Here is a 26755-nt window from a genome sequence, read left to right as displayed (position 1 = left end):
CTACTTGTGATTTCTCTCTGTCAAATAAATAAATAAAATCTTTTAAAAAAAAAAAGATTAGTTGACTATAGAGTTGCGGGTCCATATCCGGGCTCTCTACTCTGTTCCACTGGTCTATGTGTCTGTTTTTGGGCCAGTGACATGCTGTCTTGGGATCACAGCTTTGTAGTAAAGCTTGAAATCAGGCAACACTATGCCCCCAGTTTTGTTTTTCTTTCAACATTTCCTTAGCAATTAGGGGTCTCTATTAGTTCCATAAAATTTTTAGGATAGTTTTTTACAGCACCTTGAAAAGTGCTGGTGGAATTTTGATTGGGATGGCATTGAAAGTATAGATTGCTCTAGGCAGTGTAGATATTTTAAACAATGTTTATTTTTCCAATCCATGAGCATAGAATGCTTTTCCATCTTTCTGTGTCTTCTTCAATTTCTTTCATAAGTGTTCTGTAGTTCCTCAAGTACAGATCTTTTACCTCTTTGGTTAGGTTTATTCCCTGGTATCTTATGGTTCTTGGCACTATAGTAAATGGGATTGATTCTCTAATTTCCTTTTTTATATTTTCATTGTTAGTGTATAAGAAAGCAACTGATTTCTGTACATTGATTTTTGTATCCTGCCACATCCTGAATTGCTGTATGAGTACTAGTAGTTTGGGGGTGGTGTCTTTTGGGTTTAACATATAGAGTATCATGTCATCTGCGAAGAGAGAGAGATTGACTTCTTCTTTGCTAATTTGAACACCTTTTGTTTCTTTTTGTTGTCTGATCACTGTTGCTAGGACTTCTAGTTCTAAGTTGAACAACAGTGGCAAGAGTGGGCATCCTTGTCGTGCTTCTGATCTCAAAGGGAAGGCTATCAGGTTTTCCTCATTGAGGATGATATTTGCCCTGGGTTTTTCACAGATAGATTTTATGAAGTTGAGGAATGCTCCCTCTATCCATATACTTTGAAGCATTTTAATCAGGAATGGATGCTGTATCTTGTCAAATGTTTTTTCTGCTTCATTTGAGAGGACCATGTGGTTCTTGTCTCTTCTCTTATTGATTTGTTCTGTCACATTAATTGATTGATTTGCGGATGTTGAACCAGCCTTGCAACCCCGGGATAAATCCCACTTGGTCATGGTGGATAACCTTTTTAATGTACTACTGGGCCCTATTAGCTAGAATCTTGTTGAGAATCTTAGCATCCATATTCATCAGGGATATTGGTCTGAAATTTTCTCTATGGTGGGGTGTTTGCCTGGTTTGGGGATCAGGGTAATGCTGGCTTCATAAAAAGAGTCTTGGAGTTTCCCTTCTGTTCCTATTTTTTGAAACAGCTTCAGGAGAATAGGTATTATTTCTTCTTGGAATGTTTGGTAGAATTCCCCAGGGAAAAGTCAGGTCCTGGGCTCTTGTTTTGGGAAGGTTTTTAATCACTGTTCAATCTCATTATTAGATATTGGTCTATTCTGGTTGTCAATTTCTTCCAGTCTTGTTAGTTTATAGGTTTCCAGGAATGCATCCATTTCTTCTGGGTTGCTTAATTTATTTGCATATAAATGTTGATAATAATTTCTGATTATTGTTTCTATTTCCTTGGTGTTAGTTGTGATTTCTCCCCTTTCATTCATAATTTTATTATTTTGGGTCTTCTCTCTTTTCTTTTGGATTTGTTTGGCCAATGGTTTATCGATCTTATTGTTTCTTTCAAAAAAAACCAGCTTCTAGTTTCATTGATGTATTCTACTGTAACTCTAGTTTCTATCCCATTGATCTCTGCTTGATTATTTCCCTTCTTGTGTGTGGAGTTGGCTTAATTTGTTGTTGATTCTCCAGTTCTTTAAGGTGTAAAGACAGCTATTGTATTCTGGATTTTTCAATTTTTTTGATGGAGGCTTAGATGGCTATGTATTTCCCCCTTAGGACCACCTTTGCCATATCCCATAGGTTTTGACTGAAGTGTCTTCATTCTCATTGGTTTCCATGAATTGTTTAAGTTCTTCTTTGATTTCCTGGTTGATCCAAGCATTCTTAGGCAAGGTGGTCTTTAGCTTCTGAGTGTTTGAATTCCTTCCAAATGTTTTCTTGTGGTTGAGCTCCAGTTTCAAAGGACTGTGGTCTGAGAATATGCAGGGAATAATCTCAATCTTTTGGTATCGGTTGAGCCCTGATTTGTGACCCAGTATGTGGTCTATTCTGGAGAAGGTTCCATGTGCACTCGAGAAGAATGAGTATTCTGTTGTTTTAGGGTGGAAGATTCTGTATTTATCTATGAGGTCCATCTGTTCCAGTGTGTCATTCAAAGCTCTTGTTTCTTCATTGATTTTCTGCTTGGATGATCTGTCTATTACTGAGAGTGGCATGTAAAGATCCCCTAGAATTAATGTATTCATTCAATATGGCCCTTTATCTTGATTAACAGTTGGCCTATGTAGTTGGCTGCCCCCATATTGGGGGCATAAACATTTACAGTTGTTTGATCTTCTTGGTGTATAGACCCTTTAAGAATTATATGGTGTCCTTCTTTATCTCTGACTACAGTCTTTAGTTTAAAATCTAATTTATCTGTTAAGAGAATTGCTACCACAACCCTCTTTTGAGGTCTGTTGGCATGAAAGATTCTTCTCCATCCCTTCACTTTCAGTCTGGATGTATCTTAAGGTTCCAAATATGTCTCTTGTAGACAGCATATGGAAGGGTACTTTGGTCAAACTTAGCAAGAAGAAGGAGGAGGAGGAGGAGGAGGAATGAAAGAACTCAAAATCTTAAGTGAAACAGTAAAGAACACAATGGACACCACAGAAATACAATCATAAGAGAACATTATATGTAATGAGATACCAACAAACTGGGCCATCTGGAAGAAATGGACAAATTCCTAGAACCATAGAAACTACCAAAACTGAATCAGGAAGAAATAGAAAAGCTGAACAGATCCAGAAACAGCAGAGAAATTGAATCAGTCATCAAAAATCTCTCAACAAACAATATATCAAGGCCAGATGGCTTCCAGAGGGAACTTCTACCAAATATTTAAAGAAAAAGTAATGCTCGGGGCGCCTGGGTGGCTCAGTGGGTTAAGCCGCTGCCTTCGGCTCAGGTCATGATCCCAGGGTCCTGGGATCGAGTCCCGCATCAGGCTCTCTGCTGAGCAGGGAGCCTGCTTCCCTCTCTCTCTCTGCCTGCTTCTCCGACTACTTGTGATTTCTCTCTATCAAATAAATAAATAAAAATCTTTAAAAAAAAAAAAAGAAAAGAAAAAAAAAAGAAAAAGTAATGCTTATTCTTCCAAAAGTGTTCCAAAAAATAGAAATGAATGGAAAACTTCTGAACTCATTCTATGAGGCCAGCATTACCTTGATCATCAAACCAGACAAATACCCCACCGAAAGGAAGAATTATAGGCCAATATCTTGATGAATGTGGTTGCAAAAATTTTCTCAAAGATACTAGCCAATAGGATCCAAGAGTACATTAAGAGGATTATTCACCTCTTAATTAACCAAGTGGGATTAATTACTGCACTTCAGGAATGGCTCAACATCTCCAAATCCATCAACGTAATACACCATATTAATATAGGAAAGGACAAGCACCATATAGTCCTCTCAATAGGTGCGGAAAATACATATGACAAAATACAGCATCTTTTTCTTGAAAAGATCCCTCCACCATGTAAGGATAGAAGGAGCATATCTCAATATCCTAAAAGTCACATATGAAAGGCCAGGAGTGAATATCATCCTCAAAGGGAAAAAAAATTAAAGCTTGTCCCATAAGGTAAGGAACATGACAAGGATGTCAACTCTCACCACTGTTATTTGACATTGTACTGGAAGTCCTTGCCTCAGTAGACACAAAAAGTAATAAAAGACATCCAAAATGCCAAAGAAGAAATTAAACTTTCCCTCTTCATAGATGACATGATACTGCATGTAGAAAACCCAAAAGACTCCACCAAAAATGGTTAGACCTGATACAGAAATCCAACAAAGTCACAGGATATAAAATCAATGTACAGAAGTCAGTTACAGTTCTATACACTAACAATGAAGCAGCAAGAGGAGATATCAAGTAATCGATCCCATTTATAATTGCTCCAAAAAGCACAAGTTACTGAGGCATAAATCTACCCAAGTAGTTCAAGGGATGTACACTGAGAACCATAGAAGATTTATGAAAGATATTGAGGAATACACAAAAAGATGGAAAACCATTCCATGCTCAAGATTTGGAAGAACAAATATTATTAAAATGTCTAGGGCGCCTGAGTGGCTCAGTGGGTTAAGCCTCTGCCTTTGACTCAGGTCGGGATCTTAGGGTTCTTAAGGCCTGCATCAGGCTCTCTGCTCAGTGGGGAGCCTGATTCCCCCCGCCCTTTGCCTGTCTCTATGCCTACTTGTGATTTTTCTCTGTCAAATAAATAAATAAAATCTTCTTTAAAAACTTAATGCAATCCCTAACAAAATTCCATCAGCAGTTTTCACAGAGCTGCTAGAAACAGTCCTAAAACTTGTATGGAACACAAAGACATTTTGTGTTTCTTTTTTTTTTTTTAAGATTTTTTTACTTATTTATTTGACAGAGAGAGGGGGGGATGACAAGTAGGCAGAGAGGCAGGGGGGAAAGCAGGCTCCCTGCTTTCGAGCAGAGAGTCTGATGCGAGACTTGATCCCAGGACCCTGAGATCATGACCTGATCTGAAGGCAGAGGCTTAACCCACTGAGCCACTCAGGCATCCAGACATTTTGTGTTTCTATGGAACACAAAATTTCTATGGACACAAAGAGGCGGGACCACAGCAGCAGCCCGTCCTCCCCACGCTGCTGGAAGTGCAGGGGTGTCCGCACCCGCTGGGGGCATCAGAGGGCCGGCCCGGAAGTGCCATAAGTATCCCAGGCCTGCTGGCCGCATGGGATGGGCGCAGCCGGAAGTGCGGGCCGCACGCCGGAAGTGCCGGAACTACGCCGGCATCGTCCACAGGCGTTCACAGGGAGCGTGGCAAGCTGCGGAGCAGGATGTCCCTGAGGCGCCCGGCCGGCCTGCGCCCAGCCGCCTGCTCCCCCAGGCCGGCTGCCAAGGCGCTGAGAGAGCTCGGCTAAGAACCCCCCACGCCTTACAGCTCAGCCCGTTGAATCACCCCGTGACTCTTTTTCGAGCCCCGCGTTGGTGGGTGCCACGGGCGGCTGCGCACTTCGCCTTCATTGGCGTGGCTTAGGCGGCAGAGCTGGGCTTAGGTCCTGCGGCCTGCGGGACGGACTTGCTCCAGAGTCTGCAGAGCCCACGCCCCCGAGGCCGCGAGAGAGGGAAGTGCGTGCGCCCGGTGTGCTGACGGCTCTGCGCGGTGCTCCCTGATTCCGAGGAACTGCCGTCCAAGGTGGGTGTGCGGCGGACCTTCCACTGCTCTCACCGGTGTCCAGCTGCATCTCCAGCCCCCATTCAGCCAGGTATCCCGTGGGGTGCGACAGCTGCGTGGGCCACAGGGGCCAAGGACGCCCCCTGTCCACCACTGGGGGAGCTGAGGGAGGGCAGCCCCCGGGGGCTGGGGCTCGGGGTGGGCTGCGTCCAAGCTGGTCCTCTCGCTCTGGGACGCTTCGGGGATTCTCGGGGACTCTGGTGGCAGCACCCTGGCATGGGTGGGTGGTCCTTCCTTCCCAGGTGCCCGTCAGCCCTGGGTTCTTGCTGCGCACTCTGCAGACTCTGATGGGATCCACCGCCACCCATCCCAGAGCTGGCCTCTGTCCAGCAGACGTTCCTGCTTACCCTTTGGTGGTCCCGGGAGGCTTGTGTGCTGTCAGTGGGGTGCACGTGCTGCAGCCGACGTGGTCCAGGCCCGCTCAGTCCATGTCAGTCTGGAAGGCTGCCTTGGGCTTATGACCAGGGAGGTTTCCTCTCTTTCCCTGGGGGGAGGAGAGGGAAGGCACCACAGAGCTCCGGACAGCCCCATGGGACCTCGTCTCACCATCCCAAGTCTCCCTGGGCAGACCTCCGGAGTGTGTGACTTTGGGGTCAACCCTGTGTAGACCCTCCTGAGATGAGCCAAGGCATCTCTGTAGTGTGTGGATACCGAGCACCCTGTTCTCAGCCGGTGATGGGGTGCAGCATCCCAGCATGGATCCCAGGGAGTCCCCCTCCACAAAGGCACACGCTGTTCCTCCTGCCCGACCGAGGACAGATCTCATCCCCTCCTGGAGCACTTGACTGCCCTGCGGTCTTTTTGGATGTGAAGAATGTGCCAGAAGTGACACTGTGTTGTTCAGCGCTGACCCCTGAGGGTCCATCCCATGCTACCACTTCCCTGCAATCCTGCACCCATGCTGCTGGGGGGAGGGGCCACCTGCAAAGAGAGGCCCTCGGGGAGGACAGACAGCAGGCCCTGCCTGCTGGATGTCTGCCCAGCGTGTAGGAGAGCTCCCGATCCCCGCCGGCCAGTAGAGGGCCGCTGTGCATGTGTCCCCGCCCTGTCAACCCACACTCACGGGAGATGACCTGAGCCTGTGCTTCCTAGCCCCCAGATGCTGGAGCCACATTGGGCGACTGGAACTGGGAGCCACAGCAGGTTTTACAGGGAAGGTGTGCTGCCATTGACATGGGTTTGTGATAAGTCTCTGTACGTGATCTGGCAGGTTAGGTTGACTGTGTGTCCTGAGGTGAGAGGCAGGGGAAGGGGTGCTGTGAGGGGAGACTGAAGGAGTCGTTGGGGAGCCCCCCTCTGCTGGGGACACGGGCATCACCTAGATCCCGGTCTTCCACTCCCAGGCTGCAGTCTACTGGAGGGTGAGCGGTATTTCCCAGCCTCGCCGCAGGCCTGCTGTCCCGCCTCTGCACACATTTCTGCGCCCATTGCTGGTGTAGGGTTCAGGCAATGCCCTGCACCCCATTCTCCCGTGTTGGAAGTCCAGGTCACCCAGACGGTGGAGACAGAGCCCTGTGGGCACAGGTGGAGGCCAGCACGCTGCCTGGGGACCCTGCAGCCACAGCCTAGGGATCCCAGGAAACCCGGGCGGACATTTGCTGGCTGCAGCGGGCCAGCAGTCCCACTCACCTTCAGCGGGACTGTTAACCCCCTCTTGTGGAGGGAGGGGCATCAGACACTTGGGGACCAGCTATGGAACCATCCCGGAGGCACTGAGTTTTTCCACCCCTGGAAAACGCTGTGTCCCAGACGGGACTTCCCCTCCCTGAATGCTGGGCCCTGTGGTGGGAGAGTGGTCCTGCTGTGGTTGCCTCGGGTGACAGTGATGGTACCACAGGCTCTGGAATGGGGCTTGCTTGTTAGTGCAGCAGAGGCGGGTGGGGCCCCTGGCCGGAGGGCCAGGACGCAGGGCAGGATGCAGGCCCGGCCGAGACGGAGGGAGCTAGCTGTAAGGCAGAAGGAGGGTGGAAGGTGGAATGAGGAGGGCGTGGTGGCCAAAAGCCTGCGGGGCTGGGAGGGAGCCGTCCGGGGAACCCCGGGAGCCCCTGCATTGGGTTGGGTCCCACCTCGTGGCCAGCCGGCCATCAGGGAGGGCTGAGTAAAGGAGTCCCAGAGAAGCCAGAGGAGTCTGCGTAGAGGGCAGCTGGTTGGGGGGATCCTCGAGGTGGCCTGGCTTGGGTGATCCCCCAGCAGAGTGCGCTGGAGTCCCGAGGGCCCAGCTCTGAGCTGGTTCAGCGCCCTGTGCTTAGGAACTCACTCATTCATGGTTCCTTCAGCCAGCTACCATGTTGTGAGGACCTGCTCTCTGCTGGGCCCGTTTCTCTGCATGGGGCACAGAGGCATGGACAAGACAGATTGTAGCCAGCCCTCAGGAGTTGGAAGTCCAGTAAACAGGTGACCCTGGCCTCCTGCCCACACCCTGCGTCCACAGGGGAGGTGGTCTCTCCAATCCTCTCTGCCAGGACGTCTGCCGGCACCTTCCTGGCACCACTCGCCGGCTTACCTGGTGGCTGCGTGCCACGTTTGGCCGGCAGCTTGAACCTCTGTCCCCATTCCCACATGCTCCTCTGTGTGTCAGCCTTTCTCATCCGTCCTGTGTGGACATGGACCCTCATGTGAGGATGGAGGTGTTCTTAGAGGAAATCCTCCATGTGAGGGATGGTGAGGTCCTGGCCCTTGGTCGCTGCTGCTTCTGACACTGGGGCCCCTGGTGTCCTAGCACAGGTGTGACCTTCACAGCCCCAGCAGGGACGGTTCTATCTGCTGCCCCAAATCCAGTTCCAAAAATAACCTCTGTTAGACTCTCACGGACTCCGTCTCTAACTTCTGTCCCCACAGCTCCTTCACGCTCACATTGAGAGGATCTCCGTTCCCCAGGGTGGTTGGAAAAATGAATCGGAGTCCACCACGTCTCCTTCTCAGGGCTGGTAAGTGCTGCAAAGCAGACATCCTGTTTTCCTTTTTGTTGTTGAAGAATGTGTGCCAAATTTCCACAACAGGGGATTCTTGTTATTAGTGAGGAGCTTTTATTAGGAGGTCTTTTTCCTCACTAGCAGAGTGGGAACCAGTAAGAGTGTTTCTGGGGTTGGGCGAAGGCTGGTCAGATGGAGGTCAGGAGGTCTAGTGGACACTTGTCGTTGGAGGTTGTTGCTGGCCGAGCAGCACGAGGGGTTTGCCTTCAACCCGTCTCAGAGCCATGCTGAGGGGCACAGGCATTTGGAGCCAAGAACACTGAGCCTCGGACCCGTGGCCGGCTTGGTCACCCTCCCTACACCCCGTCCTCTGCTTCGGGACGTCCAGGTGGGAGGGTGACATCTTCTGGCCTGTCGTAGATCCTTCCTCACACGCTTCCCGCCAGCCCTTCCCAGCCTCCGGCTAACAGCCCCAGCCAGGTGGCCCTTTCCTGAACCCCCCGAGGGCATCTTTCTTCCGGGAGGCCCCTTAGAGCAGCACTGGTGGATGTTTTTATGGGTCATGTTCTGAACGTCACACCCGAGTTAAATCTGTGTTGATTCAATTAGAACACGCAAGCTGAGGGACTTCTTAACGTTCCATGACTGGGTCCTAGGTGTGTGGCTTCTCTCTCTGGACACAGGTGTCCTCACTGCCGGGCTGCGAGCGAATGGCCGGGCCCTCCCTGCTCAGCCTGTGTGCCGAGCAGTCTTGCGGCAGGATGGCAGAACTGGAAGCCCATGGCCCTGCACACACGGGAAAATGAGGGCCGGGCGGCAGGGGTGGCACACTGCTCAGAGCCACACAGATAGGCTTCTGTCTGGGGTGGGGGGGTGGTCAGGCCAAGGCCCGAGGGGCTTTAGAAGCTGCATCTGAGGAGCTGGCCGGGGCTTGGGCCAGATGGGGTCCCGGCCTCCAGAAGATGCCACGTCCTGCTGCCCCCAAGCTGGGAATGTGTGACGTCCCCTTGCAGGAGGGGCTTCGCCGATGTGACTGGTTCAAGGTTCTCACTGGGGGTGGGGTGATCCTGGATTGTTGGGCCACACACCAGCTTCGTGTGAGGAGCCTGCTACGTGGGGGCAGGTGGGTCCGCATCAGATGAGGTGAGACAAGGGAAGCAGAGGCATGTGTGTGCACACGTGTATATGTTGCTGTGTGTGGTCTTCTGTGTGGAAGAGACAGACCGGGGGAGAGGGAAGCAGGTGGAGGATCGCAGGCGCTGCTGGAGGTGGAGGAGGGCCCCGGGGGCAAGGGCACAGTTGTGTCTGGACTCCTCGGACACAAGAGAACACACTTGCCTGGGGAGCACGGCCCCGAATTTAGACCTCGTGACTGCAGAGCTACAAGAGAGCGTGTGGTGACTTTTCCCGGTGGCCGCGGGAAACCCGTTAGAGGCATGACAGCCTGCCACTAGTTCAAGAGGGAGACGGGCTGTGAGCAGTGCGTCTCGGTGCTGACCGTGACCTCAGGGTGACGGGGATGGCAGTGGCCTGGAAGCCACCATCCACCCTGAGTGTTCAGAAATACCTTTCCACCGTGCAGTCCCAGTTTCAGTCTCCTGGAATGAAGAACAGACAACAGACTTAAACTGATGCCTGCCTTCCTTTGCTGGCGGACCATCACGGCCTGGCCTCACGGGGTTCTCCACCGTGTAGACAGTTTCCATGAGCCCGGGGGAATGGTACTTGGGGGTTGCCCACTCCTGGACCCCCTCAGAGCCCTTCTGTGCTGGTCACCCACTGGCCTCCAGCGCTGGAGGCTCGCCCGAGCCCGTACATGTCCTACACTCCAGGGTGCCTGGTGGAGGTGGGGGTGCATCAGCTGTGCTCAGGGAGGGGTTGCCCATGGTTTGACCAGGGGATGTGACTGGCCGCCAAGGACCTACTTCCCTGAGAAAGGAGGGTCCTCCATTGGGGCAAAGACTGTCAGTGATCTTCTCTGCTCATCCAGGTGCTAAGGTCCTGCATCTCAGAGAGCAGCATGGAAGGATCTAGGACAGGTGGCGCACCCACCGCGTGAGCTCCTGCAGGGGCCTAATGGCATGTGTTTCTGCAGTTCAGGACTTGGGACGGTGTACCTGCTACAGGCCATGCCTGGGGCTTGACAAAGCCACCGGCCTCAGGGAACTCCTTGTTTTGAGAAAAAAGCTGATCTTTGCACGGTTGGGGCTGCGGGCCAAGCTCAGACGGGTGTGGAGGATCACAGGCAAGGGAGCGTCGCCATGGATGTGGGAAGGGAGCATCGCCGTGGACGCGGGGGTCTCTCAGAGGTGCTGTGTCTCCCACTCGTGCAGGAGAACCAGGGAGGGGCTGGACACTGTGACATTCCAGTGGCTTTGGGGCCATGAGCTGGGGCGCTCCTTTGGGCCTTTCTTGCTGTGTGGACTGAGAATCCTTGGGGACGAGAACTCTGTCTTTTGCTCTTTCTTGCCCCTTGGTCTTGAGGGGATGACCACCAGGCCGGCAGGACCAGCATCAAGAACGTAGTCTTCCTCTCCGTCCTGCTTCCCCAGGACTGGGCCCAGGTCCTCGTGTCCAGGGAAGGAGCTTGCCCTGGCCTGGGGTCCCTGGTCGGTCCTGGGGATGGCGTGCATGGTGCTGGGGGAGAGGCCTGGCAGCATCTGATTCCTTCCTCCCTCCCTCCGTGCTCGAGGGCTGCATCCCGACCACAAACCTGGGAAGCTGTTCAGATGGTTTGGATATGGAGACCGTGGCTTCTTGGAAGGAAGGGCCGCATGCTCGAACCAGTGAGACCATGTTCTCTCTGACCTCTGCGCCATCTCGCCCGGACCTGAGCATGCTCCCAGGATCCAGGAGGTGTCCATGGCCCCATCACTCTGTCTGTTCCTTGATGAGCTCCTGCTTTGAGGGCTGCAGAAGGATCCGGCCAAGAAGAGGACATCCCCGTCAGAAGGACCGCTGCCCCCGGTCTCCCGCCTCCTGGGCCTTCCTGGTTGTCTGTCCTTTCTGCTGCCGGAGGAGCTCAGAGCCAGCAAGGCATCAGCTGCTGGGGCGCTGGCTCAGGTCCCAAGAAGGTGGTGTCTCTATGAAGCACAGGACTGTCCTGGCCCCTGTCGCATGCAGGGCAAATTCTAGGTCCCTTGTCGTGGCAGTGAAGATGCCTTTCTTCCAGGACGAGGCTCTTCTGGATATCCCTCATCCCTGTGTCCTGGGTGCCGCCGGAGGGCTGGCTCAGGCGCTCTAGTGCTGTGCAGTTTGGAACCAACCTCGTGTGCGCTGCTTGGAACAGCCTACCTGTTCTCGGCCAGAGCCAACCCCATCAACTCCAGCTAGGGCCAGCCCGTCTCAGCACCGTGTCACACAGCGCTTTGCTCGACCCAAGTGTGAACATGTCGCATTCCAGTGGTTTGCCTTGTGGCCCATTCCTCACTGGTCAGACCCTTCTGTGAGGATGGGGAGCGTGTCACGTCAGATTCTCACATGCTCCGTCCTGGCACAGGAACGCTCACGGTATCCCTGGGAAGAATGGTTAGCACTCGGCGCCTGCTGGAGGGTTTGAGAGCACGTCTGTGAGGAGCTGCCCTGTCCCAGATAAGCTCAGGACCAGAAGGGGGGGCCAGAGGTGCGGGGGATGGGGAGCCTCGGACATTGCTGGCGGTGGCCTGTTGAGGAGCTCCCGACTTAGCAGAGTCACAAGGACTTGTGAGTCCCTGGCTCTGGTCTACACCAGGCCTTGAGAAAGCTTTTCTCAGTTGGTCAAGTCCCTGCTGACAGAGTCCACAGCGTGGAGAGGATCAAAGTCTGGTGGAGAAGGTGAGCACCAAGAGTGGTACACGTCATGACAGAGGGGAGTGCAGGCCCCTGTGGGCACAGGCAACGGAGCCGAGGACTGTCACTTGACATAGAGAGGGTGAGAATCTTCAGGGCGACTCCTGAGTAATCAGGGAGGGCTTCCTGGTGGAGGTGACCCTAGCACAGTCTCAAGGACTTCATCATCAGTGGCAGTCGTGCAAAGGGAAGAGTGGGTCGTGCACAGTACTGACAGAGGCCGCTGGCATGAAGTCCCCGTCCCGTGTGGTGCAGCATGGTGTGTGGAGAACTTGCACATTGTGCTGCAGCTGGAGCCCGACATGCTTGCTGGAGAGCAGAACCGAGGGGTTGCTGAAGCACCAGAGAAGCATGTTGGGCAGGAGTCAGGGAACATTTAGGGAAACATCCACCTACAGGAATCTCGGGGCCTGGTGAGAGCTGATGCCCCTCCCGTGCTCCTCACTGAGCAAGCAGGTGGGACCCACCTGGACCCTGAAGGACAGGCCTCATGTGAGGCTCCCTTCTGTCTTCGGGCCATCCTGAGATCCTGGGGTGCAGAAGGGCAGGTTGGAAAAGGCAGGAAACAGATCAGGCCAGGGAGGCTAGCCCTGTGACGCCTGGGTCCAGCCAGCAAGATTGCCTTGAGTTGTCTACCCTCCAGACTGCTAGAGAGCAGCGTTTGTGGTCCTGGTCCTTGGGCAGGGTCCTGCTTGGTGCCCCACGTCCACCTGCTGTTCCCTTGGGGTCCCAGTCTCATGGACACCAGCGTGCACCTGCTCCATCCCCCAGCCAGGCAGCCAGAGCCGACTCAGGATCTGCTCCACAGCAGGTGTCAGGCCAAGAGGGAGCATGAGCTCCTGTGCTCCTGCATGGGGATCCGGGCATGGGCGTCTGGGTGGGTCATGAAGGAAATTGTTCTCGGACATGCCCAGTGGGGCGCTGGGAGCCCTGTGCCCACTTCATACTGTCTTGGACGTCAGCATTCATGGGCAGTGTAACTGTCGCCCTAGGTGGAGCTCCTTTGTGCAGTACACAACCAGAACAACCACACAGGGTGGCCCTGATGAGGTGCTTGGCCTTGGCAAACTGTCTGACCTCTCGAAGCCTCTCTCTCTTTTGTAAGATGGGAGTAGTGAGAACACGCCCTCAGAGTGCTATCGTGACTCCTGTGGGCTCTGGAATAAGCCACTAGTAAGCAGGCGTGGTATCATCGTGGCCGTCCTTGTCCTGTTCAGAAAGTTGGTCCAGGCTCGCCTGGCCTGAAGTCACACAGCAGCAAAGGGCAGAGTCGCATGGGCTCAGACCTCCAGAGTCTGAGGGACTTTGTGCTTCTTCCCCTCAATTTCTAGGCAGAAGACAGGTGAGGGGGAAAGGGCCACCCTGGAGCTCCGCAGGGAGTGGCTGGCACTGCCGTGGATTGGACCACAGTCACAGGAAAGGAAAATGAAGTGACAGTCCCCAAGCGTGGTCTCTCTTTTTCCGATTCAGCTTTGTCTGTCAGCAGCCATCATCGTCATCACAGGCCGGGGGGCCCAGGTCTTTAGGAACCTCTATCACCACGACAGAAATCTCAGCCCTGGCAGAGACACTGCTCCAAATCACACTGCACACTCCCACCCCCATCTTGGGCGTGTGCCTATTATTTGAAGAGTTGATTGGGAGGCTTTGCAGCCCCGTGCAGAGGTGTTTTGTCCCGCATCCCATTAAGGGTTCACTCAGCTGGCTGGAACAGCAGGAACAGCCACGGGGCAGCCAACCCTGTGACAGGCAGATGGTTCCCGTCACATCGCAGCTTCACGAAGCACCTGCAGTCACCGTGCAGCTGATGCCACTGTCCAGGGCGATCCCGGTCCCTGTCTGCGTACCGCCTGCATGGCCTGCCCACCCCTGGGCCTTTGCTAACCATCTGCCGGCTCCAGTGCTCCACCCTGCACCCCTGCCTGCATCCCAAGCCCACTGCAATCAGGAGCACCAGGTTCTGAAGTCCTGGCCCCTCCACCTAGTAGGCTGTTCTCCACCAGGGCAGCGGTGTCTCCCAAACTGGGCCAGAGTGAGCCAGGGTCATTCTGCATGACAGGGAGCCAAGCCGGGGTGAATGCAGTGGAAGGACACCACTCAAATCCTACAGAGCCCAGGACAGCCTCTCAGCAGGGAGTGTCAGCAGTGTGGTGGCTGGGAAACACGTGCTGTGTGGCGGGGTGGACACAGAGTGCATGAGGGGCAGACCCCGCAGACCAGAGTGAGTGAGCTGGGGAGACCCCCCAGACTAGAGCACGAGAGCTGGGGAGACCCCACAGATGAGAGCACGTTAGCAGGAGACCCCCACAGACCAGGGTTCGTGAGCAGGGGACCCCACAGTCCAGAGCGCCCAAGCCAGTGAGGTGCCGCAGACCAGGGTGCATGAGGGGGAGACCCCACAGACCAGAGCGCATGAGCCAGGGAAACTCCGCAGACCAGAGTGCAGAGTCAGGGAGACCTCGCGGACCAGAGCTTACGAGCTGGAGACCCCACAGACTAGAGCACGTGAGTGGTGGACCCCCCTAGACCAGGGCACATGCATGAGCAGAGGACTCTGCAGATAATACGGGTGAGCCAGGGACCCTACAGCCCAGAGACAGGGAGCCCAGGATACCCCGCACACCAGAGTGCATGAGCGGGAGACCTCACAGACAAGAGCACGAGAGCGGGTGACCCTGCAGACCACAGTGCTTGAGAAGGGGAATCTCTCAGACCAGAGCGTGTGAGCCCGGAGACCCCGGAGACCAGAGCGCTTGAGCTGGGGACCCCGCAGACGGGCTGTTACAGCAGGTGCCTTCCACACACACACTGTGTCCCACATGGGCCCTCCCTGCTGTCCATGGGTCCATTCTTCTACACCCTTAAGTCCACAGCAACCCAGGGGGCAAAGGGTTGTTTTTACCAACTACCCCCCCCCATTTCACGGGGAGGCTGGGACCCCGCCCCTCAGTACCCACGAGACTCTAACAAGCTGCCCGCTGCCCCTTAAGTGTCCCTGGGGCATCCGGAATCAGTGTCCCGGGGGGGCCGTATGTCCATGCTCGAGGCGAGGCCACAGCAGCCACTCAGGCCATGCTCTGAGGCAGGGTCTGTCTGGCCCTGCACAGCCGCTGTGGCCCCAGTGTCCGTGGTTATGGCTGCGTCCCTCCATCTGTCTCTGAGTCCGTGTGTCCTGTCCTGTGTGTGTGTATCTGGAAAGGACGCTTGTGTCTGGGTTGGGGGATGATCCAGGACCGTCTCACGTTGAGATCCTTCGTTTATTTACATTAGGCAAGACCCTTTAAAGGTATCCGCCACAGGTTGCAGAGTCGCGAACGCAGACGTGCCTCTCTAGCGGCCACTGTTCAGCCCCTTCCAGACCGCGATGTCTGACGCAGTGAGCGCGGTCCTAAGAGTAAAAGCGCCACCACTCACGGGGATGAGAAATCTTAGAGGAGGCACTTGTGCACGTGAGAGGGGCTGGATGACCCACAGAAAACACTGCGGGCTTGGCTGGCCACGGCCCGTGGGAGTACCCTGCACTCCAGGCACGGGGGGCTATAGGCTGTCCGTGGCTGGGGGCTAAGTGTGCAAGGTTACAGGCCTGGCACGAGGTGTGCTGACCTTCCCACCCCTTCGGCAGGGCGCAGCCTTGGGACTGGCTCAGCGGGCGGGTAGAGTGCACCTGACGTTCAGTTAGGGCTGGGGTGAGTCTGGCAAGAGCACGTTCACATACACTGCTGGTCACCACAGCACATGGCAGAGAGAGAGGAGGAGGAGGACCCGGCTGCCCGAGGCAGGGTCCTGAAGGCACATGCCCCGCAGAAGGGGCCTACAGGCTGAGGGACATGGAGGCTATGGGGAGCCATAGGTTCAGGGGGAGGGACCGCCTGGGAGGAGGCAGGGTGGGGGCAGGGAAGGGCTCAGAAAGGGGAGGAGGAGGAGCAGGTAGGAGGAAGTGGTACCTGGGGCGCTGGGAGCAGAAAGCATGGCAGGAGTGAGCTGAGCGCATGGCCGGTGCTGGGTACGCAGGTGGGGGCGCGAGGTCTGGTCAGCGGGCAGGTTGGTGGGTTTGCGGATAGTCTCCGGCTGTGCTCGCCATCGGGCGTGGCCCAGGGGAGAGACCTTCATGGATGGAACGTGATTTAGGGGGTGTCTGCTCCCTTGGGGAGTGGCAGGGTCCAGGAGACCCTGGGCTCTCCACTCTGCAGCAGGTGCAGGCATGAACACAGAGCAGAGGGAACTGGGCGGCCAGAGGGATGGTGTGCGCAGCGCCCCAAGGGAACAGAAAAGAGGAGCCTGACTCGCAGGGGGCAGAGCTGGGCGTCGAACCCAGGGAGACCTGAACCCAAAGCACCTGTCTGCACCCCACACTGCGCCGCCTCCTGGTCATGGAAGGCTGCAGGTGGGAGAGTGGGTCGGCGGGGCGGGATACCTGTGCGGATGCGCAGTTCCGCTGGAGGTGGGGTGTCGGTGCCCTGACGGGCCTGCCCCCTTCAGACCCACAGAAGCATAAATGAGCTCGGCTCGCTTTGACGCTGGTCTCGGCTCCCAAAGACCCGTCAGCTCAGGGGAAACTGAGGCAGAGTGACCCTTTGTCCTGCCTTCACAAGGCAGGCTTCCCCGGAACATGCTCAGGCTGGCGGGGCAGGTAGCGGTCCCCACCTCCTTGGTAGAGCGCCAGAGACCCAGAGAGGCCAAGGCAAGCCTGACTTAGAGTCTACAGATGCTCTGAGGGCCCCAGGCAGGGCATGCCCTCCCCGCCCCCCAGCCTGTTACTTTCCCCCAGGGGGTGTTTCCCGGCCCATTATCACATGAGTGCTTGGCTGGATCTCCCTTTGTCAGGGCAAACATCAGGCATGTGCTAATGGTCCCCTTAACCATGGCCAGTTGGGTCTTAATGTCTGTTCAATGACACCTGCTATGAAGGCTCCCATAACTGAGCTTTTAATGGCAGACAAGGGGGACGCTTAGCCCACAGCCACGAACAGCTCCCGGAGGGCAGCCTGCCCCTCCAGAGGGCCGAGTGGAGGGGCTGGGGTTAGACCTCGGACACTTAGCCCACAGCCATGGACAGATCCCGGAGGGCAGCCTGCCCCTCCAGAGCACCAAGGGGAGGGGCTCGGGGGAGACGCCTAGAGCCCCCCTTGTTCTGCTGGGCCCCTGAGAGTGGGGGACACAGAAGTGGCTCTGGGGGGATGTGGCCAACACCAGAGCCCATCCCGGTTTCCTGTACAGACCACTGACCCGCGCTCAGAATGAACACCAAGCACTCAGTTTCCCGTGTGGGGTTGGGGGTAAGAAATACCAGGGACGGGGAGCCGGAGACGGGTCCCTCCATGCCGGGTCCCTCACAGCAGCAAGCAGGTCCCTCCCTGCCCTCCTGCCCCAGCCTCAACCTCCACACTTGGGTGCAGGGCAGAGACGGCTTGCGAGGGTGCATGGGGACGTCACCGGCCGGCACATCCGTTCTCAGATGCTCTCTTTGTCCTCACGCCTCCCCGCTTGTGGTACCGAGGCGCGTCCAGGCAGCTGGTGCCTGCTTGCTCCTGGGGCACCTGTCCCCCTCGGGAGGAGGGGTCTCTAGGTGTGGGGATCGTTGGTCACACACAAGTAACTGGAAGCCTTCCACGATGAACAGAATGTCCCCTGTGCTTGACAGATGTGTGGTGGGACCAGAGGCCGAAGCGGTTAGCACAGCCGGCCTGCTGGGCACTCTCAGACGGGAGCACACCCGGGAGTTTGCCAGTGGCCAGGGAGGTAAGATGCTCCATGAGGACGGGACGGTGTGTGGAACAAGGGGTCACAGGAGGGCACCCACATCCCATGGATGACAGGACAGGGAGCTCCCGAACGCCCTCAGAGGGGGCGCTCAGAACTGCGGCTGAACACCCAGCATCTTCCTCGAATACAATTAATTCTTCCCATCAGCAGGGAAGTTAAAACATTTTTATATTGAAGTTAATAAAAATATATCACAGTAAAAAAGCAAACATTGCATGATTCTTTTTTTTTTTAAGGATTGAATTTTTGAAAGTGAGGTGTGTTTTGTGTCTCCCCAGGCCTTGCTGAAATGTCCTTGGCAGTGTCGGCACTCGGGCCCGAAGGACAGGAGCGTCAAGGGGCTACTGATGGTGAGGGGTCACTCCGGGAGGTTCTCATCTGGGAGTGAGCTGGGAGCAGACCCCCATTGGAAATAAGCGAGGCGGACGGTTCGCACAGGACGGAAGCCAGGGCTCCGGCTTGGATCCTCCTGGAACGGCCAATGTAGAGGCCCACGTGGCCGCAGGGAGCCTGGGAAGGTGAGCCGTCATCAGGAAGCATGGCCGCCCCAACAAGCTCAGGGTCCTCTCAGGGAACAAGGGGGTATGGTGGACATGTGTTGGCTGACGTGGCTGTCCCCACCGTCCTGGGATGTGATGACCATTTTCATTTTCATAATTTGACGGAGGAGGAGATTAAGGGACAGGCAAGCCAGGTCATTTCTTTCCTGAAGACTACCTAATAGACGGGGAACCGTATCTCTGTGAGACCATAGGCAACCTGAGAGCAGGACTGTGTGTTTGTCCTTTGCCCTGTGTAGCTGTGACCCCATCACCAGACAGAATGTCACTTGGATCGATGCCTGATCGAATGCCACGTTGATGGCCCAGTAAAGTCCCGTGCATGTCTCAGGCTTCCCCGTCCTCCCTCTCAGAGGAAAGAGTTCCAGAAGCCTCCCCATGCCGGCATGCAGTTCCTCTGGGCCCAGGCAGCGTGGGTGTGCCGGGAGGACCAGTTTCGGCCGACTGCCATCCCAGCCACGTTCAGCTGAGCTCACCAGGACCGAACAAGGCCCGAAGTGTCTCAAAGAGTGTTTTTAACAAGTTGTAAATAATATCTCACCAAGTCCCATCGCTGCCTAGAATTGATGCAGCTGGTGAGAAGTAGTCATGATCCCGTGAATCATTTGTCCATTTACAAGAACATTTCATTCACCTCCTTCCAGAAGGATGCACAGAACACGCTTTAAAAGAAGGCGTAACTGGAACTGACATATGGGAAGGCTGTGTTGCATTCCAGTTCCTCACTGGCTCATGCGGTGTGTGCAGAAGAAGGGATACTCGTAATTACTGGGGATTTTTAAAAAAATAGAGATAATTTGTCTTAAGAAGAAACATGGGCATCTGCAGAATGATGACTTTGTCTCCCCGTGGTCTGCTCTTGGGTCAGAAACGTGGCCAGTACCCTGCCATGTGATTGCTGGCTTCTGGCCCTACTCTCTCACTCTCGAAGAAAGGGCGTATGTCTCAGCCTCCTGCAGAACCACCCCGTTCTTGCCTCTTGTCGCCCCTGCTAAGGCTGAGCATGGATCTCCGTATGTTGGCACGTGAACTAAGGATTAAGCCTCTGGAAGAAAGTCAGAATATCTCTAATGGGGAAGTCTTTCCTGCTACAGCGACCATCCCTATGACAGTTGGGCTTAAGGAGGAAGGGGGGGAGCTTGGATGACCAGGGTTGCATCAGCCCGCAAACCGAGCAGCCACGCCACGTAACAAAGCATCCGACCCTCAGTGACTTGAGACAAAGGCTATTTCTTCTCATGACCAGGGTTCTGCGGGTTCACCTCGCTACAGCTGATCTGGGCTACCCTCATTCTGGGGCGGGCGAGCGGGGCATGGCTTTAGGCTCCTGAATAGACTTGGGTCTTTTCCTCAGCTTTCTGCAGAGGCCATATCTGAAGTGGCGCCTCTGCCTGGTGCATAACCTTCTCGGGGGATCCCAGGAATGAAAGCTTGCCCAACTCCAGGGCACAAGGACATGGCAAGCCTCTGGAGGCATTGCATCAAGAATATCTCATTAGCCCAGACAGGTCACATGGTCCACCCATGTGGACCACCATGGTGCACCTCCCTCCCAAGGGCAGGGAGGGAGCAGGCCCTGGCCTTGGGGCTCTGGGGATGGGGGAGGGGCTGTGGTGCCTGGGAAAGGGCTGTGGGGTGGGGTGGAGGGGCTGTGGTGCCTGGGCAAGGGCTGGGGGAGGGACTATGGGGTGGGGGGAGGGGCTGAGGGCCTGGGAAGGGCATGGGGCCAGGGGTAGGGCTCTGGTGCCTGGGCAAGGGCTCTGGGGATGGGGGAGGGGCTGTAGGGCCTGGGAGGGGCATGGGGCCAGGGGTGGGGCTGTGGTGCCTGGGGAAGGGCTATGGGGCCTTGGGAGGGGCATGGGGCTGGGGGAAGGCTGAGAAGTAAGATCTAGAATGAGGCAGTGAATCCTCCAAACTGGAGATTCAGTCTGTCCCAGAGGAAACCATGGGGTAGTTGGGTGGGGTAGGGGGAGCAGAGAAACTCAGGAGAAGCAGAGGGGACACACGGAGTGGGCAACAGGTGGAATGTGCATGGGGAGGGAAAGGGCAAATGTCTCCCAGATCCCCCAAGTCCAGGTTTCTGCCCCAGAAAGGTGAGAGCCACAGGTGTAGGTGGGGCGTTCCTGAGGGACACATTCCACATGTTGCCAAGATCCTCCGGGACAGAAAGGTCCCAGCAGCACCTGCCTTCCCCTGCAGAGAAGCTGTGACCCCTAGTTTCCCCACAGTCAGTCGGTCTGTTAGCAAATACCCCGTGGAGGTGTGGATGGCCGGCGGGCGAGCAGACCTGCACCAGCGTGGGTCTCCTTCCCACCACCCTTGGCTGCCACCCGGCCTCTGTTCCCCGGGCCCCGCTTTTCTGACAGTCTCTTGCCCAGTCACCAAATCGACTTCCCTGTTAGCGAGGTACCCCGGTTGCCACTCCTTCAGGAGACCTCCCCTTCCCTGGGATTCTGCTTTGTGGCTCTCATTAGCATTTCCCTCCTGTGCCCCTGAACATTTCTCTTCAGTGTCTCTTCCTGGCGCATTTGAACATTCAAGGAGGGGAATGTCGGCAGCAGAGGTGGAGAGAAGCACTGAACAGTAAATGCTCCAAAATCTTTTGCCTTGGAAGTGCCGGGAGCCTCCTGCTGTGGGGTTGACTGTGGGGCCTGTGCCCCATGTGAGCAGTGACCCCAGTGACAGCCCCCCCCACTCCCCCCCCCCCCCCCCCCCCCGCCGCCTCCTCTGATTAGCAGCATTGGCTGAGTCCTTTGCACTCCCTTCTGGGCTCCTGGGGGCAGGCCTGCAGCCAAGGGAGCTGGACCACCCAGGGCCTGGCAGGGGGCAGGTTGCTGTCCTACCACACTGCAGGAGGGGAAGGGGGCTCAGGTTTCACCTACAAATTTCAACACCTGCTTCTTCCACAATCAGGGACCTTCCACCTGCCTTTCCGCACGCTCCCGCACTACCCCCTGCACTCCGCTAAAACTGCCCCCGTGCTAGTCTGAGCTCCTGCCCACCCTCTTCCTGCCTCTCCATCACGTGTAAATGCCACCTCCTCCATAAAGCCCTCCCTGATTCCCTGGCAGGAGTCACCCACACTGCCTCTCTTCTGGGGCGTTCATAACAGTGTAACTTATCTCCTTCCCCACCTGACTGTGCTTCCTGGCCATGGGGAATTTGCCTCAAACTTTGCTTTCCTCCAGTACCTAACTAATGATTCCAGTGGAGTAGGTCCTCAATAAATAGGCGAGAATTCATCAAATTGGGGTGGGAGTGGCAATCGGAGAAGCGACCTGATATGTACTTAAGAGCTCCTGTCCCCAGCTTGTTGCTTTGGAAAAGAGAGTGAAATCGGTTTTTTATTGAATCTGCTCTTTGCAGTGATTTTGTGCTCTTTGTTGGGCCAATTACAGTTTTGAAGATGAATTATGACAGGCGGGCACCTGCGTGCCTGCATTACCGTGTGCTGGCTGTGTCATTTAGTGGCCGGCATCTAGGAGGGGATTTTGTTGATGTTCCCATCAGAAAAAAAAAAAAAAAAGAAAGAAACATTAGGATCCATAAAAAACGAGCAATGATATTTTCCTTTTTATTGGTCATTTTAAAACATTCGCTGATATTTTCCCCCATGCTTAATAGGCACATGCTTGTGTCTTTAGGTAAATCCAAAATTTGCAGAAACGCATTCTTATGATTGTTCAGCTTCCTCCCATCGTGAAGCCCAAATGAACAACTTCCCAAGGCAGCAGGCGTGGGGTTCCTGGAGTGCATTGACCTGGCAATACGGGTCACCCTGGGCAGAAGGACTCACCTGAGAGTGAGCACTGACTGTCCAGCTGTCCTACAGCCAAGGGAGTTTAAACCTAAGAGCATTTATCCTGTTTTGCATTTGAATTAACACAGGATGAGCCCATCTAACAGGTTCCAGTCCTTTCTGCAGTTAATTAAGAGCAGGATTGAGGTCCTGGCTCTGGGGACTGAAAGCAGCACAGATGGGAACAAAGTCTGGGCTCTGGAGGGAGGGGCCTCCGCAGCCTTCAGGATGCCCACAAGACCCACCCTCCTGTCTGTATTGTGAAGGTGGACAGACCTCTGAGTAGGTGCCGGTGTGTGTGACTTTGATCATGTGTGTGTGAGCGTGAACATGCACATACCCGTGTGTTTGTGTCTGTGTGTTAGTGCATGGGGACATGTGTGTACATGTGCACGTGTATCTCCAAGTGAGCATGTGGGTCGTGTGTGTACGTATGTGATCATGTGTGTCTGCCTCTGAGTGTGATTGTCTCTGCATGTGAATGAGTGTATACTTGTCCATAGCTCATGCAACCATCCCCAAAACCACTGTAGCCAGAGAGATGGAAGGAGCCACTGGACTGCGCCCAGCTGGGGCCCCACCCCAAAGATGATAATGACCTTAAATAGCCCCACCCCGGGCACCAGGGCTGCTGGGGAGGGAAACGGGCGGGAACAGGGGGCATGGCCCTGCCTGGCTCAAGCTCTGCCTTCCACTCCATTTCGACCTCATTCAGGCCTACTGGTCCTGGTGGGAACGGTGAGCACTAGGGGCCCAGACCCATCAGTTTCCCACTAGACCCCCACAAACCACACTACAACAGCCCTGGTGAGCTTCCAGGTGCAGGAGACACACCTCTACCCCAAGCATTCTTGTAGCCATGTAGACCGCCCTCAGCACTCCCATCTCCCCGCTGAGGGCCCCCAGGAACCAGGGAGCTCCTCTCATGTTTTAAGGGGAAAGTGAATTCTGGCATGCAAACACCAACACACATTCATGCACTCGGGATCTAATTTTAGCTGCAAGAGGCTTCGTTACAAGATGCTCACATAATTAAGCAGCTTTGTTCCCGGGGTCTGGAAGCCTGTCTATCCTTCTGTTTCATTTAGGGGCGCAGGAGCCACTTGATGGAGAAGCTGAGAGCTCCAGGAGGCCTGACTTGCACAACGGACAGCCAGAGCCCTTTCCGTGCCTCCAGGCTCTTCCACAAGAAGAACCAGCCACAGGGCCTTTGCATGTCATTGCTCATCAGACACCCGGGAGCACCAGCCCCCTGTAGGGCACCCAACCATGTGAACTGACTCAGCGTGACCTGGGTGTACACTGAACCCATCTTTCTACTCGTCTGCAGGTCTGGTTGAGGTCCCCTGTAAGCCACAAGGCTATCACAGCAGCTGGCTCTTCCCCGGGGAAGGAAGGGAGGTCTCTGCGGACCTGCTGCAGGAAATGGACCATCTACCAGGGGGTCCGGCTGATGCTGTCCTGATTCCAGGTTGGGCAGGAGGGTGGGAGGCCCAAGGGTCAGTGGGCCTGGCCCTCCAGCCATTCCGGTGCCCTTCCCAGCCTCCCCAGCGTCTGGGTCTTCTCCTTAAAGTCACACGGGGGGTGGGGGCCGGGAAGAGAGAGGGCCAGAGTTGGGAGCTAGGCACAGGAGGCAGTCAGGATCTGACTGTCCATCCCATCGAGACTCTAGGCTTGCTTCGGGGGGTGCGGGGACCCTTGGGTGCACGGCAGGTACGGCCTCCTGGCAGGCCTCACGTCTTCCTACAACTCCAGAGAAATAGTTTCATCAGGGGCCTTTCCAGACTGATTCTCGGAGCCAGGGCCGTGGCAATAAGCGTTGCCAGCGTTAAGCAGATAGCGGCTGTGGGATGGCCCAGGACAGGCTCCGCACCATGGTGAGTTTGGCAGGGACAGGTGTGGAGGCCTCCCTCCGAGGAAGGGCAGCCCGCCGGGCCCTCCACCCCACCTGCTTTCACCACAGTGGCTCTGGGCTTCCCCGGGGCCAGGGGGAGTGCAGGGTCAGGACGTTCCAATGCTGGTTTCCCCAAATCTCTCACCCCGTTTTCTTCCCCTGGCACAGTTTGGCTCAGCCTGCAGGAGGGAGACCAAGGGGCCCTGCCGCCATCACTCCAAACCTGGAGAAGCTGTCGAGGGGCCCACACACCATCATCCACCTGGCCGGGGTCCAAACCCCCAACACACTGGAGACCTGGTAGCGCGGCCTCATTCTGAACCCGAGGTACCCCTGAAGGGAGCTCTGTCCCTCCAGGCTGAGCAGCAGGTGGCTGAGGATGGTCCCTCTCTGTGTCCCCACCTCTGTCCTCACCCACCCACTCCGCCCCCAGCTGCAGAAACTCAGACACACACGCCCCACAGCCCATCCCCCTGTTCTCCAAGCCCCTGAGCCTTTGCACACAGTTTTCTCTGCCTCAAGGTTCTTCTCTCATCTCTGCTGGGGTAATTCCTGAGAACCTTAATGTGTCTTAAAATCCACTATTAAGAAATATCCATCCTTTGGTCAAACCTCCAAAGCCCCATTTCCAGATTTTTCCTATGAAGGATCTGCACGAAACACTTGGCAGACCCCAGGACACTCCCTGGAGTGTCACTTACTGGAAGCTACATGAAGTCCCCACAGCCAAAGACAGTCAGGTGCAGCAGGAAGACAAATGAGCTTTGATGATGATTTCAGTGAAGGGTAATTTCTCGTTTCCACGGATACTCCACAAACACAGCTGTCAGAAGCACATTGTGTAAATCAGATGCTAATTAAATTAAATCCCCACCAGAATTAAGGCAGCAGAGTATCTTGTTTTCCTACATGCTGGGCTCTCGATGGTGACAGCTGGAATACCGTCATCTCAGGTACATGGGGCAACAGCTGCAGGGACTCCAGGCAACTGCTTCCACAGTTAAATGGTTGTCAGCAACAGAAAAGTAGATGGCATTTTTGGCAACATTGGTAATATTAAAAATGTGAATAATCTAGCAGAAACAGAGCTAGACTGGGAGAGAAGAGAACCGAGTTTTGAGGTAAGTTTCGGCAAGAATCACTTTTTACTCTTGCTTTGGTGCCCTGCCTTCCCTCCAACGTCCCCACCGCCGACCTCACTCCTCTTCTTCCTCCTACTCATCTCCTGAGTAGGTACCATGTACCAGCTACTGCCAGCCAATGTCCTGGGGCCTGGACACTCAAAACTACTCTCGATCCTGCTGGTCTCCTTGGAGGACCAGGAGTTGGGACTGTCCAATCTCAGCACCTTCCAGAACTTCACCTTCTGATGTCCCAATGTGAACTGTTGTCCAGATCTGTCCATCTGTCTGTCAGTCCTCTGTCTGTACCTTCCCTCAGTTTTAAGTCTGGTTAAAAACAAAAGCACTTGGGGTTCTTGGGTGGCTCAGTCAGTTAAGCATCTGCCTTGGGCTCAGGTAATGATCTCAGGGTCATGGGATCAAGTCCCGCATCTGGCTTCCTGTTCAGTGGGCAATCTGCTTCTCCATCTCCTCTGTGCTCCTCTCCTGCTCTCTCTCTCTCAAATTAATAAAATCTTTTTTAAAAAAGGAGGGGGAAGAAAGGAATCCAGACTGGAGATAAGGCTGGAACATGGTTCCAGACCTAAGCAAGGGGAACTCAGGGTGTGAGAAACCTACGGATGATGTATTGAGTGTCCTTCATCTGTCACGCGTATGTCATGTATTGGTGTCTTTCACTCAGCAGGTGGAATGGGCATTGCTGTTAGAACCCAGTCAGGATGCTGTGGAGTACTCAAGTCCAATCCCAACCCAAGCTGGATATCCTGTAACTAAACATTAGGTTCTAAAGTTTATCTTCCAAAAATTAATATGCAACAAAATTATCCACAACTGAATAGAAAGAATTTTTGAGGAACTAAAAATAATGAAAACACCACAAGGGGAACAAGCGACCACCCCTATGGCATGGAGCACAGAGGGGAAAGTTTGGAGTTATTCACACCTAGGAATTCCTCAGAACATTAACACTAGAATAACTATATGATACAGCAATTCAACTTCTGAGTACACACCAAGAATTGAAAGCAGCATCTCAAAAATACTTGTATATCTGTGTTCTCAACAGCACTACACACAGGCAAAAGATAGAAGCACCCCAGGGGTTCATGGATGGTGAGCAGATAAACAAAATGTGGCCCATACACACAATGGGATAATTTTCAGCCTTAAAAGGAAAGGGAACTCCGACACCTGTTTCATCATGCATGAATCTTCAGGATATCGTGCTAAAGGAAATAAGTTAGTAACAAAAGGACAATTACTGTACAATGCCACTTACGTAAATACCTACAGTGGTCAAAATCATGGATACACAGTAAAATGGTGACAGCCCAGGCCTGGGAGGACAGAGAAATAGGGAGTTGCTGTTCAATGGGAATAAAGCTTCCATTCTGTAAGATGAGATGAGTTCTGGAATTTGGTTGCACCCACCACGCGAATGCTCTTAACAATTTTGAACTGTACGCTTAAAGTGATT

The 26755-nt window shown here is 54.5% G+C and overlaps 1 protein-coding gene and 1 long non-coding RNA gene across 2 annotated transcripts in view; one reads left to right on the top strand and one right to left on the bottom strand.

Annotated features, from left to right (window-relative positions):
- The window catches only part of LOC131814452 (calpain-8-like), an 80426-nt gene that overhangs the window by 8992 nt on the left and 44679 nt on the right, over positions 1-26755 (bottom strand).
- Positions 4905-20065, top strand: LOC131814817 (uncharacterized). The gene is made up of 4 exons (XR_009347466.1): positions 4905-5362; positions 8240-8328; positions 17783-17880; positions 18183-20065. It is a non-coding gene; the product is annotated as an uncharacterized LOC131814817 (long non-coding RNA).

Source organism: Mustela lutreola, chromosome 14 (assembly GCF_030435805.1).
Source record: "Mustela lutreola isolate mMusLut2 chromosome 14, mMusLut2.pri, whole genome shotgun sequence".
Lineage (NCBI taxonomy): Eukaryota > Metazoa > Chordata > Mammalia > Carnivora > Mustelidae > Mustela > Mustela lutreola.
This window is presented reverse-complemented; position numbering and strand designations above follow the sequence as displayed.